The sequence below is a fragment of the Gymnoscopelus braueri genome, assembly GCF_963280865.1.
Source record: "Gymnoscopelus braueri genome assembly, chromosome: 15".
In the NCBI taxonomy this organism is placed as follows: Eukaryota; Metazoa; Chordata; class Actinopteri; order Myctophiformes; family Myctophidae; genus Gymnoscopelus; species Gymnoscopelus braueri.
Window position 1 is genome coordinate 439,864 of NC_137620.1, and position 15,149 is coordinate 455,012.

The 15,149-nt window shown below is 46.5% G+C and overlaps 1 long non-coding RNA gene across 1 annotated transcript; it reads left to right on the plus strand.

The window, feature by feature from the left end:
* The first annotated feature begins 5,234 nt into the window (after positions 1-5,234).
* LOC308101212 lies at positions 5,235-5,788 on the plus strand. The gene is made up of 3 exons (XR_013934511.1): positions 5,235-5,357; positions 5,467-5,528; positions 5,639-5,788. It is a non-coding gene; the product is annotated as an uncharacterized lncRNA (long non-coding RNA).
* Positions 5,789-15,149: the final 9,361 nt, after the last annotated feature.

Genomic DNA, 15,149 nt, shown 5'->3' on the forward strand with positions numbered 1-15,149 from the left:
AGACCATATTGATCTCTTGTACAGATTGTTTATGTGCGTTTTTTTACATTTCATTTTAATAGCTTACAAAAAAAACTCCTGTTTATTAAACATACATATTTGTTTTCTCAGTGTGGCCACATATCAGTCGGAGCTTCGCTGTGTCATTGTCAGTGTCTCAAATGGTGGGTGAAACTACACCTGTTTACTACTGCATCATATTTCACATTCCATCAGTGAAGATGTGGTTTGAGGATGCTCAAGTTAAAATGTGTCATCTTTATGTTCTCCACCTGCAGCAACTACAACCATGACCCCGACTACAATACAGCTAAGTACAACCACCCAATACACTATTATGACAACAGCAGCTACAACCACTACACCAATTACAACTACTATTACAACAACACCAATTACTACAACTACAACCAACACACTGACAACTATTACACCCACAACACCACCCACTTCTACTACAGCTACTACAACCACAACTGCTCCACCTACTACTGAAACTACTACAACACCACCTACTATTACAACCATACCACCACCACCGGGGAGATATTAGGGTTTCAGGCCATCAGGCTGAGCTCCTCCCACTGGGAAACACGATCTGGGTCACAGCTCCAATGTAACGCCCGGGATTCGAACCTGAGTCTCCCGCGTGGAAAGTCAACATCTTAACCACTAAGCCAAAGAGAACTCCCTATACCTCGGGGGGAGATATTAGACTTTCACGCCATCAGGCTGAGGTTGTGAGCCACTCTGCTACATCAGAGCACTAACCAGCAATTAGTGTTGGTTAAATGTTTTGTATGACTTTCCTGTTATTTCTGTTTTGTAGATTCTAAAGGCGAGAGGATGGGATTCGGATCAAGACTAACAACTCTGTTCATTCTTATGGGTAAGTGTTGTTTTTTTAATGACATTATCATTCCTCCTATTAACACATTTTATTCTTTCTTTAAAATGTATCTTACTCTCTACTCCATTCAAAGTGACACTTGGAGCAAACACAACTGCAGGTTCAGCAACAATCGGTGCAACTACCTCTGCCGCATCAATGTCAACTAGTGAAATAACTGAAGCAGCGTTGTGTTGTAGTTGTTGTTGCTGCAGTTGTTGTCAAACTACTACTGCAGCATCATCAACAACAACAACAACAACAACAACAATAACAACAACAACAACTGTAACACCAACACCTGGAGCATCAACCAATGCAACAGCTGCAGCAGCATTGTGTTGTAGTTGTTGTTGCTGCAAGTGTTGTCAAACTACTGCAGCATCATCAACAACAACAATAACAATAACACAAACTGTAACACCAACACCTGGAGCATCAACCAATGCAACAACTGCAGAAGAATTGTGTTGTTGTTGTTGTTGTTGTTGCTGCAGTTGTTGTCAAACTACTGCAGCATCAACAACAACAACAACAGCAACAACAACAACTGAAGTATCAACACCAGGAGCAATAACTGCAGTATCAACACCTGGAACAACGACTGTAGTAATAATAACTGCAGTATCAACACCTTCAGCAACAATTTCAGAAACAACACCAGGATTAACAGCTGCAGTATCAACTACTGAAGCAACCACATCTGGAGCGACAACTACTGCAGAAGCAACAACTGAAGCAACACATTCAGAAACAACAGTTACTTCCACTACGACAACCAGTGTACCAACAACAACAACAAAAGAAACAACAACCAAACCTGTTGAAACAACCACAAAGGAAGCAACAACAACAAAGCCACCAAAAGTAGAAACAACTGGTCCTACAACAGCTTCTACCACAGTTATTCTGGTAACAAAAACCTCCTTACCGACCAAACCTATCCCAGAGACAACCGTTGTCACTTCCAAGCCCACCATTGTAACCACGACAACCAGTGTATCAACAACAACAATAACAAAGGAAACAACAACCAAACCTGTTGAAACAACCACAAAGGAGACCGCAACTAGCCCAGAAACAACAGTTACTTCCAAGTCCACTGTTGAAACCACAACCTCAATTGTACCAATAACAACAACAACTTCGGAAACAACGACCAAACCTGTTGAAACAACCACAAAGGAAGCAACAGCAACTCAGACTGTATCAACAACAAAGCCACCAAAAGTAGAAACGACTGGTCCAACAACAGCTTCTACCACAGTTATTCTGGTAAAACCAACCTCCCTACCGACCACACCTATCCCAGAGACAACTGTTGTCACTTCCAAGCCCACCGTTGTAACCACGACAGCCAGTGTACCAACAGCAACAACAACAACATCAAAGGAAACAACAACCAAACCTGTTGAAACAACCACAAAGGAAGCAACAACATCTCAGACACTATCAACAACAAAGGCACCGAAATTAGAGACAACTGGTCCAACAACAGCTTCTAACACAGTTATTCGTGAAATCACCACCTCTATTCCTGAGACCACAACTAGCCCAGAAACAACAGTTACTTCGAAGCCCACTGCTGCAACCACAACCTCAATTGTACCAATAACAACAACAACTTCGGAAACAACGACCAAACCTGTTGAAACAACCACAAAGGAAGCAACAACAACTCCAATTGTATCAACAACAAAGCCACCAAAAGTAGAAACAATTGGTCCAACAACAGCTTCTACCACAGTTATTTTGGTAACAACAACCTCCATAACGACCACACCTATCCCAGAGACAACTGTTGTCACTTCCAAGCCCACCGATGTAACCACGAAAGCCAGTGTACCAACAGCAACAACAACAACATTAAAGGAAACAACAACCAAACCTGTTGAAACAACCACAAAGGAAGCAACAACATCTCAGACTGTATCAACAACAAAGGCACCGAAATTAGAGACAACTGGTCCAGCAACAGCATCTACCACAGTTATTCGTGAAACCACCACCTCTGTTCCTGAGACCACAACTAGCCCAGAAACAACAGTTACTTCCAAGCCCACTGTTGAAACCACGACCTCAATTGTACCAATAACAACAACAACAACAACAACGGCAACAACGACCAAACCTGTTGAAACAACCAAAGAGGAAGCAAGAACAACTCAGACTGTATCAACAACAGAGCCACCAAAAGTAGAAACGACTGGTCCAACAACAGCTTCTACCACAGTTATTCTGGTAACACCAACCTCCCTACCGACCACACCTATCCCAGAGACAACTGTTGTCACTTCCAAGCCCACCGTTGTAACCACGACAACCAGTGTACCAACAGCAACAACAACAACATCAAAGGAAACAACAACCAAACCTGTTGAAACAACCACAAAGGAAGCAACATCTCAGACTGTATCAACAACAAAGGCACCGAAATTAGAGACAACTGGTCCAGCAACAGCATCTACCACAGTTATTCGTGAAACCACCACCTCTGTTCCTGAGACCACAACTAGCCCAGAAACAGCAGTTATTTCCAAGCCCACCGCTTTAACCACGACAACCAGTGTACCAACAACAACAAAATCAAAGGAAACAACAACCAAACCTGTTGAAACAACCACAAAGGAAGCAACAACATCTCAGACTGTATCAACGACGGAGGCACCGAAAGTAGAAACAACTGATCCAACAACAGCTTCCACCACAGTTATTCGTGAAACCACCACCTCTGTTCCTGAGACCACAACTAGCGCAGAAACAACAGTTACTTCGAAGCCCACTGTTGAAACCACAACCTCAATTGTACCAATAACAACAACAAAGGAAACAACAACAAAACCTGTTGAAACAACCACAAAGGACGCAACAACTCAGAATGTATCAACAACAAAGCCACCAAAAGTAGAAACAACTGGTCCAACAACAGCTTCTACCACAGTTATTCGAGAAACCACCACCACCTCTGTTCCTGAGACCACAACTAGCCCAGAAACAACAGTTACTTCCAAGCCCACTGTTGAAACCATAACCTCAATTGTACCAATAGCATCAACAACAAAGGAAACAACAACTAAACATGTTGAAACAACCACAAAGGAAACAACAACAACTCAGACAGTATCAATAACAACGCCACCAAAAGTAGAAACAACTGGTCCAACAACAGCTTCTACCACAGTTATTCTGGTAACAACAACCTCCCTACCGACCACAACTTTCCCAGAGACAACTGTTGTCACTTCCAAGCCCACCGTTGTAACCACGACAACCAGTGTACCAACAACAACAACAACAACCAAACCTGTTGAAACAACCACAAAGGAAGCAATAACATCTCAGACTGTATCAACAACAAAGGCACCGAAAGTAGAGACAACTGGTCCAACAACAGCTTCTACCACAGTTATTCGTGAAACCACCACCTCTGTTCCTGAGACTACAACTAGCCCAGAAACAACAGTTACTTCGAAGTCCACTGTTGAAACCACAACCTCAATTGTACCAATAACAACAACAAAGGAAACAACAACAAAACCTGTTGAAACAACCACAAAGGAAGCAACAACAACTTGGATTGTATCAATAACAGAGCCACCAAAAGTAGAAACAACTGGTCCAACAACAGCTTCTACCACAGTTATTCTGGTAACAAAAACCTCCGTACCGACCACACCTATCCCAGAGATAACTATTGTCACTTCCAAGCCCACCGTTGTAATCACGACAACCAGCGTACCAACAACAACAATAACAAAGGAAACTACAACCAAACCTGTTGAAACAACCACAAAGGAAGCAACAACAACTCAGATTGTATCAACAACAAAGCCACCAAAAGTAGAAACAACTGGTCCAACAACACCAGGATTAACAGCTGCAGTATCAACTACTGTAGCCACCACATCTGGAGCAACAACTACTGCAGAAGCAACAACTGAAGCAACACCTTCAGCAACAACTGCAACTGGTGGTGGCTGCAGCTGCGGCTGTGGCAACTGCAGCTGCGGTGGTGGTGTCAATAGCTGCAGTGGTGGTTGCAGCTGCGTCGGCTGCACCACCACCAGCTTTGTTGGTGGGACAACCTGCACCTCCAGGTTGGTGGCGGCAGCTGCGGTGGTTGCAGCTGCAGTCGTGATGGCAGCAGCTGCAGTGGTGCGGCAGCTGCGGTGGTGATGGCAGCAGCTGCGTTGGTGATGGCAGCAGCTGCACAGATGGCAGCAGCTGCAGGGGTGGCGGCAGCTGCAGTGATGGCGGCAGCTGCAGTGTTGGCGGCAGCTGCAGTGTTTGCAGCTGCGGTGGCTGCACCACCACAGAAGCTGTTGCCACCAACGCTCCTGTTGCCACCACCGAAGCAGTCACTACTAAGAGGCTGACGTTCAGATCTGTAGGAGAAACATTCACAGTTGACCTCTTGGAACCATCCTCTTCTGCTTTTAAGGCTCGAAGCAATTTGATAAAGAAGCAGGTAAGTAACACATGGTAGTGAAAATAACGTTAAATGTTTTTAAGTATTTTTAATATTAAGAATGTAAAAAAGTGATTTACTGAGAATGTCTTCATTTTGATTTCTACAGCTTGAGCCTTACTACAGTGCAGAATTCAACACGTTCAAATTCTTGACAGTGATAGCATTCAGGTAATATGCCAATACTTTAGTTGCTGTTCAATTGTGGCCAGCAGATCAGGATTATAAAAAACAAAAACAAATATATATATATATATTTTTTTTAAATTGTTTGTTTGCAGCGATGGATCAATCAACAATGATCTGGACCTATTATTCAGTTCCTCGTCTGTCCCTGCTGATACTCAGATTGTAGCTGTTATGACCACAGCAAAAAATAACATCACAGCCTTCAACATCGAAACCGCCTCCATCGCTGTCAATGGAATATGTAAGCAAATACCTGATCTAACCCCTTCAACCCAGGACAGCATGTGTATCATTTTAGATGTTTCTATATGTATATATAGCAACATTCTGGGGGAACATTCGCCAAAAATTGCAGATTTACAAGCTGACCTTGTAGATCGGCTATTTTCGGCAAAGAGATTTGGTGTAGGTCGAGAAAAGAATGCACCAAGTACGGTTCAACTCAAGTCCATGTTACTAAGTCTAGAGGGTCTAAGTTTTTAAACTGATTTGATATTAATCCATTTAGACCTGAGGCCGATTCTAAAAACGCCTTCTAAATCCTGACCTAAGTTTTCTGAAAAACTTCAAATATGTATTAAAAAATTACAAACTATGTTGCTATATACTGTACAGCTACTACAACCACAACTCCACCTACTACTGAAAATACAACACCACCTATTATTACAACCATACCACCACCACCACCTACTACTACTGAAACTACAACACCACCTACTATTACTGAAACTACAACACCACCTACTACTACAACACCACCTACTACTGAAACTTCAACACCACCTACTACTACTACAATACCACCTACTACCACTGAAACTACAACACCACCTACTATTACAACACCACCTGCTACTACTGAAACTACAACCACTCCACCTCCACCTCCTCCAACTACACTAACTCCAACTACACCACCGCCTACTACAACACCAAATACCACTAAACCACCTACAATGCCTCCACCCATCACCGTTCTGCCCCCAACAGAAAACTCAACTAACAACATCCCTGGGTCTAGTAAGTGTGTTGAAATCTTTTATTTTGTTCAGTATCGTCCAGTAAGTCTCATGTGTGTGTGGGTATGTATGAATGAATGAGTGAATGAATGAACAAACAAATAAATGAGTGAGTGAGTGAGTGAGTGAATGACTTAAGTATTTTCTGTGTCTTGCCATAAGGCCCATTCCTTCTGGGATTATATGACAGATTTAAACTGATGTTGAACTTACAATTTTTTTACAATATTTTCCCACAATTAAATTACAGTGCATCTCACCTTTACTACAACACATGTCCATAATTGGCAAAAACATCAAATGTTACTATTGTGACTAATGCTACTGTTTTTAATTCCCCGTCTGGGAATCAGAAGGTCTCCATTTAGCACCCCGGCTGTGTCAAAGTGTCCTTGAGCAAGACCAATCCATAGCTGCTCCCCGGGCGTTGTATTAATAGCACCCATTGCCCCGAATAGTTATGATGGGTAAATGCAGAGGACATATGTGCAAATGTATAGTGACAAAAAATACACCAAACTAACTAACTCCGGGTGAAGCGGAAGGCTTCCAGTTTGATCCCCATGCTGAGTTTGTGTCAAAGTGTCCTTGAGCAAGACACTGAACTGCTGAGCAGGTTGGTGCCTTGGATGGTTTCCTTCGCCGTCAGTGTGTGAATGGGTTAATGTAATGCACACTGTCAAGCAATTTGGATAAAGGCTCTATATTAATGCACTATAGTATTTACCATTTAGGACAGTGCTGTCTGTGACCCACACTGATAATGTGTTTTAGAATAAAATGATTGATACCCTTGTTTGACCCGGCAAAAACTCGGATGTGTCTTAAAGAATAATTATGATTATTGTCAGAATCGCAGAAAGGTCCCGTTTAAAATGTTCACAAGATCGGTGGTTGTTGCAATGACCTTGCACTACTGTATTTCACCAAATGTTGTGCTATATGAAGAAGTAAACCCATACAATTTAACAATGTGAACGTTCCGTAATGCAATTCCAATGGTGAAAGCTGTGTTGTTTCCGAAATGTGTCATTTGTCGTTATCTGTTATCTGTGCTCCGTGATTGGACGGTTCCTTTCTCTTTCTATTCACTCTCATTGCATGGCTAAACAGGTCTGAATGTAAACAAAGGCGATTCTGGCAATATATACAAACAAGAAAACAATCCTGCTAATCTTATTTTTTTCTTTTTTACAATTTGGCCTTGTTAAACGTACATATTCATCATTGCATCTCATTATTCGATATTGGTGACCTATCGACATCTGTGGCACTAGATCATCTTTCAAATGCAAAGGATAACGGAAGTTACGAATATAACTATGGTTCTGTGAATTCCTGGATGACTGCCAGTAGGCAGTTACAGTAGTGAATAATGCCTCTCGCGCTCCGCGCAGGTCGAGTATTTATATAAACAAAGTCATGTGACGCGTAGGCTACCTGTGCGTCCGCCGTCCCGGCTACATAAGCACATGATAGCCTGCGCGCGGCCTCTAAGAATCTTCTCGCCCTGAAAGATTCCGAGTGACCAGTATTACTGGCAGTCATCCAGGAATTCACAGAACCATAGTTACATTCGTAACTTCCGTTCTGTTTCATTCCCTCCTGACTGCCAGTAGGCAGTTACAGTAGTGGATGACTTATACCACAAGTGTCACAAGGAATTGCACCCACCTCCTAGTCTGCCGTAGCAGCCAGCGGCAGGATAGCTGACGCCAGTGAGGATCCAGAGGCCACGTCAAGGCGATAGAACCTCGAGAATGTGCAAGGCGCTGTCCAAGATGCCGCCGCACAGACGTCCGTCAGTGACACCCCCTTCATCGCCGCCCAGGACGTGGCTACGCCCCTGGTAGAATGGCAGATGACATTTGAAGGGGCAGGTTTACCGGCTACTTCATAAGCCTTTTTAATTGTGTCAACTACCCAGTGGGATAGCCGCTGTTTAGACAGTGCACATCCCCTATTCTTTCCGCCGTAGCAGACAAATAGCTGCTCTGAGCGTCTAATACTCTGCGTTGCCTGAATATACAGTCGCAACGCACGGACTGGACACAGTAAGTGGGCCCTTTCCTCCACCTCGGATGTAAACGGGGGAGGATGGAATGCCGCCAACTCTATGGCCTGATTAGTATGATTGGGGGGCAATACTTTAGGTAGGAATGAGACATTCGGCCAAAGTGTAACCCCAGAGTCGTTCGCCTTCCAATGAAGGCATACTGGACTAATAGAAAGTGCGTGGAGCTCACTCACACGCTTGGCTGTCGTGACTGCTAACAGAAACGCAGTCTTAATGGATAAAGAGCTCAAGGACGACCCCACCATAGGCTCAAAGGGCGCCCGGCTCAATGCCTGCAGGACCAGAGGTAGGTCCCAAGTTGCAGCACGCCCCACCCTAGGGGGGCGTAACCTCTTGGCACCACGCAGAAACTGTGTCACCCAGTAATGCGCACCAACTGACCTGCCATCAATATGGCTATGATTAAAGGATATAGCGGCCGTGTGTACCCTCAACGTGGAGGCCGCACGGCCGGCATCAAGTAGACACTGTAAATAATGTAATACATGTTGTACAGGGCAAGAGACTGGGTCTAGACCCCTGTCGCTGCACCATGATGAGAACGCAGCCCAGCAATTAGAGTACACCAACCTTGTGGAAGGGGCTCTTGCATTCCGCAAAGTCTCACATATTGAGGGGTCAAGCACACTCAAGAGTGACTGATCCCTCTCAATGGCCATACCCAAAGCTGAAGGAGGCTCGGTGATGGATGCCATACCTTCCCGTCCAGCTGGGACAGGAGGTCCATCCTCACTGGAAGCTGCCAAGGATCCCCGTCCAATAGACTGAGGAGCGTTGAATACCATAATCTCGAGGGCCACTTGGGGGCCACCATGAGAACTCTGTGATCTGACAATCTCACCCTGTGAAGCACAGGGAACAACAGGGGGATCGGAGGAAACGCATACAGGAGCGCTCTCGGCCAGATGTTGGCGAGAGCGTCCATCCCAAGCGGGGCACTGGTCTCTGCCAGGCTGAACCACAGAGGACAATGAGTTGTGCCCTTTGAGGCAAACAGATCTACACGGGCTACCCCGTACCGATCCCAAATCAACTGTACCACCTGGGGGTGCAATCTCCACTCCCCAGAGGGCAGTCTCTGACGAGACAGATAATCTGCCACAGAGTTTACTCTGCCTGGCAGGTGCATTGCCCTCATCGAGGAAAATAGAGGATAAGCCCATGTCCACAGTCGCTGGGCTTCCCTCAGGGACTCCAGAGACCTGGTCCCTCCTAGATGGTTGACATGAAACACCACTGAGGTGCTGTCTGTCCAAATGAGCACATGCTTCCCCCTGAGAAAGGGTAAGAAGTGCTTCAGCGCCAAGGAAACAGTCCGGAGTTCTAGCACATTGATATGGCGTCCTCTCCACCGAGAGCACCATACCCCCTGGACTGACCTCTTCTGCCATACCGCGCCCCAACCTTGAAGCGAGGCATCTGTTGTCACTACCTCTCGTCTCGCCGGGACTGAGCCGAGAGGAACCCCATGCAGCAGGAATGCATTGTCCCGCCACCGGCGGAGATAACCAAGGCACCTGCGAGTGACTCTGACCTTGACCCCCCTGTGTAGGCAGAGGTCCATGCGGAGGCCATTGAACCACCTCTGTAGTGGGCGTAGATGTAACAGCCCCAGAGGAGTGATCGCTGAGACTGAGGTCAGCATGCCAAGCAGTCTGAGCCATGTTAGGACAGTCAACATTGCCCCCAGGCGGAAAGACCGCAGGAGGTTGTGTATCTTTTCCACCCTCTGTGTAGTCGGTCGTGCCTGCATCGATACCGATGCTAGGGACATGCCGATGAAGGTGGTCTGTTGTGTCGGAACCAACGAGCTCTTCTCGAGGTTCACCGACATGCCCAGTGCCTCGATGTGAGCGAGGACCCTGGATGTCACCTGTTCCGCCTCCCTGAAAGAGGGGGCGCAGATGAGCCAATCGTCGAGGTAGGGAAGTATCTTCACTCCTGACAGGCATAGCGATGTTAAGGCTGCCCTCATACACCCTGTGAAGATGCGGGGAGCTAGAGACAGGCCGAACGGCAGAACGGCAAACTGGTAGACTTGGCCTTGAAAGGCAAAGCGGAGGTATTTTCTGTGCTCTGGGTGTATAGGCACATGAACATACGCGTCCCTGAGATCTATTGAGGTGAACCACTCCCCCTGTGTGATCATCTGCAGGACGTCGACTGTGCGAAGCATCCGAAACGGAAGGACCTTGAGGTACACGTTCAACCTTCTTAGGTCTAGTATAGGCCTGAGAGACCCGTCTTTCTTTGGGATGAGAAAGTAAGTTGAGTAGAACCCCTCGTTCTGTGAACGTGGGTGAACTACTGTTATGGCTCGTTTGTCCAAGAGCTTGGCCACCTCTTGGGCCAAACACTGGGCCTTCACGGGGCCTGTGACCGAGGTCACCCTGACCCCTGAAGGTGGTGGGGGTCGGCGGCGGAACTGCAACCTGTAACCTTGAGACATTGTTGTCAAGACCCATGCATCCTTGGCATGGTCTGCCCAATAATTCAGGTGCTGCTGTGAAAATCTTCCCGCCGCCGGCCCCCGACCCTCAGGCTGTGCCTGGAGGGTTATTTGGGGGCTTGGGGGGGGGCGCTGGTTATGCCATTGCCCACGCTGGGGCTGGCGAGGTGGACTGATGTTGCCATCTGCCTGCAGCCGCCTGGTCCCGTTGCCAGGGCTGCGGCTGAGGACTCAGGTAGCCTGAGCGTCGCGGGTCCCGCGCGCCACGTGGCTTAGAGGGTCGAACGGGGGGGGGCATCATGCCTCTACCCCGTTGACCCCAGGCTTCTGAAGCCTGTCGTGACTGCTGCCTACGTTCTAGTGCTTTGTCTGCCTCTGGCCCAAACAACTGGCCCGGCACAACAGGGAGCTTCCGTAGCGCCTTTCTGCATTCGTCAGACATAGGCGCCTGAGCAAGCCACACCTGACGTCGTGTCACGACCAGGGTGGACATCAAACGGCCAAGTTCACTTGACATTAAGCCGAAGGTCTCAAGAGCCACATCGTTAATGTCGCCCAACTCACTCCCTGGTTGCCCGCTCTCTAAGATCTTGGACTGGGCGAGGAGGAGCACAGAGAGAGAGTTCCCCATACAGGCCATGCAGGCAGCGGAATCATATGCCTTTGACAGAAGGCCATCAGTGACCCGGCACTGCGAGCTGGGACAGCGGGCTGTGTTCTTCAGAGCCTCATCCGGAGGGAGAACCAGCGCCGCAATGCACTGGTCCACAGGAGGTATGTGAACCAGTCCATGTTTTTCTGCCTCACTCATGGAGGCCAGGGCTCTTGCATCCTTGCCTCGGTGGGCAGGTGCGCCTGGATCAGCCCAACTCTGCTTCAGCTGACTTAAGTAGTGAGGCGAGGGTGGGACAGCAAAGGGTGGAGCCGCAGCAACCCGTCGGAAGAACGGGTTACTCACAACCTGAGCGGCCGGTGGCTCATCCAAACCGACCTTAGCCAGGGCAGCACGCAGCGTTGCACGCAACGTGCAGGGCCCATCTCCTAGCTCAGTGCTTCCCGAGCTCCTGCGGGAAGTCTCTGAGCCATCCTCAGCCTGCACACTCCCAGGCTGGGGAGTACCCTGAGACCCCCGTTCGGGGGAAGGGTCGTACCTGGGGCTATAACCCCCGTCATGGAACTCAGAGTCTGAAGCTCTAGTTGACAGGACGTCAGCATTGTCTTCCTCCGATTCCCAGGCCGCCTGGTGTGGGGGAGGTGCTGGAGCCAGGCGAGGCAGTGGCTGCACCATTGCCTTAAGGCGTTCTATTTCAGCTCGCAAATCGTCCATTTCATGGCGATATGGAGCTGTGCCAGTTGCCGCCGACTTCCTCGGGGCAGGGTCACCGCGCTCACCGCAAGACCCGCGTTTGCGCTTCGACTTCCCACCGGAAGGGACCCCAGAGGGTGGAAGGTCTCCCCCCTTGTACAGGAGGTTCTCCACCTCACGCAGCCTGGCCTGTCTCACAGAGAGTGGCAGGATGCTACAATTCATGCATGCCTGGTCAGTCAGAGCTTCCTTAAGATGACCGATACCCAAGCATGATGGACACAATTCATGGCCGTCCTCGACCTGAAGGTGAACCTTGCAGGACGAACACACCATATCAAGTAGGTTGTGTAGGCAGGCAATACCAGCAAGAGCTGTACAATTACAGAACGCGTTAGTAACCTCCAGCAACAACCACAAAGTGTAGCTAATCAGACAGGCTAAAGTAGCTTGCTGTTAGCTTATCAGTCTAGGAAATCTGAACACTAACCAGAACGTCCAGCAGCATTTGATACTCACCTTCAACAGTTTAGAACAGCTTAAATGTCAATCAGGTGTTTAACCAGGCAATCCTAGCGAGAACTGTGCAGCCACAGTATGCGTCAGGAACTTCCAGTAACTTTTAATTACGGTAATTGATTATTATTATTATTTTCAATCATTTTTTTTAAAATTAATTTAACTTTTTAATTAATTTAACCTTTAATTAATCAAACAAGCTATTATAGCGAGGTAAATCAGGCGAGTGCACAGCACGCGACCGATGGAGGAATCACTCTCACAACACTCTGTGTAAGACAGTGTGTGTGTAGCTGGTGAGCGAGCCACGCTCGAAAATCCTCCCGATAGATAAAGAAAAGAGAGGAGGAGATAGTTTGACAACCACAGCCTTAAGAGGGCAATACATTGCGCTCTCGACAACTGTCACAGGCAGGATGTCAACTCACCAAACAACACGTAGTGTCTTTCTCTCTTTGGACCTGCAAAACAAAGAACCGATGCACGGATTCTCCAGAGCAATACTTACCCGCGATGCACGCCAGGTAGCGAGAAGTTCAAAGAGGCCGCGCGCAGGCTATCATGTGCTTATGTAGCCGGGACGGCGGACGCACAGGTAGCCTACGCGTCACATGACTTTGTTTATATAAATACTCGACCTGTGCGGAGCGCGAGAGGCATTATTCACTACTGTAACTGCCTACTGGCAGTCAGGAGGGAATGAAACAGAACATAACAATGATAGAACCATTTTAAATCAAAAACCACCGAAGTGGAAAGAGCGGCACTCCAAAATAAATACTGCAAGACTAGCTCAGATGCAGTTTCTCATTTTTATTGAGAGAACGCTTACGCGTTTCAAACCAATTTGTCTCTGAGAGTTGGGGAAACTGCATCTGGCTCAGATGGGGAAACTGCATCTGGCTCAGATGCAGTTTCTCATTTTTATTGAGAGAACGCTTACGCGTTTCGAACCAAAGTCTCTGAGAGTTGGGGCTCTTCAAAGAGAGGAGAAATAGTTGTTATGTTGTTGAGCATAGGTTCCATCTGTAAAATCGGGCAATGTTTTAATATTATTTGTTTGATCTGTTTAGAACAGTAGTGAGTAGTGAAGAACCATTTTACTTTCTAAAACATTTGTATTATTATTATTTTATATATTAAACGTGTTTTGATCATATTTGTTTGTGCAGTTTGATGTTTGAGACATGTATCTATTGCGTTCCCCAGTCAGAGCGCAGGAGCAACTGTTAATTGTTAAACAACCTTATATCATGACCAGGTAGTTAAACAACCCAAGGTTCTATTCATAACAACATCACACTGTACCTGTCAGTATTCTAATGATGGGATATTTGTCCTGTAGGTCACATCATTGGCCTGAGAGTGGGGCTCTCCTCAGAGACTCCTTTGACCCAAGAAGACTTCGATAACATAGTGCTGCCAAAGGTAATAATAATATTAATATTATATAAATAATATCAATCATTTTGTATACGTTTTATTTTAAATTTGTATATGTTTTATTTTGATGGTAACTTTTGTATAATTGCACTTATAATAATAATATGACAATAATGATAATAACACATTAAAGCTGCAACCAGCGATGACCGGATCCTCGCTCCTTTGTCCATGTCAGGACACGTGTCCGCTTGCCATTACTGCGAGTAGTTAGTAAAAGTATAGGGACTATACTAGTTATAAATATGAAATATCGCTATAACAATTTTAAAATGTTGCCTCTCATCAGGCTGAGACTCTGATCAGACCTTCACAGAGAAAATATCTGACCACGTTGATTTAAGTTATAACTTCTTGTTGCTAGTAGGTGGCACTATGGCTATTATTCAAAGCTAATATTAAATTGCTAAAATGTTTATATCCTGGAATATTTTGTTTGTTTGATCTGATATAGCCATAAACTATGAACACACTTTAGCCATCACGAATAAGAAAGGAAATGATGAGAATTAAAGAACCTAATCTGTGTGTCTTTGCGTACGTGGGATGGAGTCTATAGAAGCGGAAATGCATATCTCCGCCAGGTCGGGTGGACCCGGGTTGTGTAAGTCATCGATCGGCTGCGGGGGGAAATAGCGTTTCTGACATACGTTCAATTCTTTTTTATTTTGTGCCACCCCCTATGAGCACTTTTGGAGATACACTCTATAGAGACATCTCTAAAGACGAATCCACCAGAAGCTGCCTGTAGCTGCGGTGTCGCGGTGCGAAGCGGCACCCGCTTGAC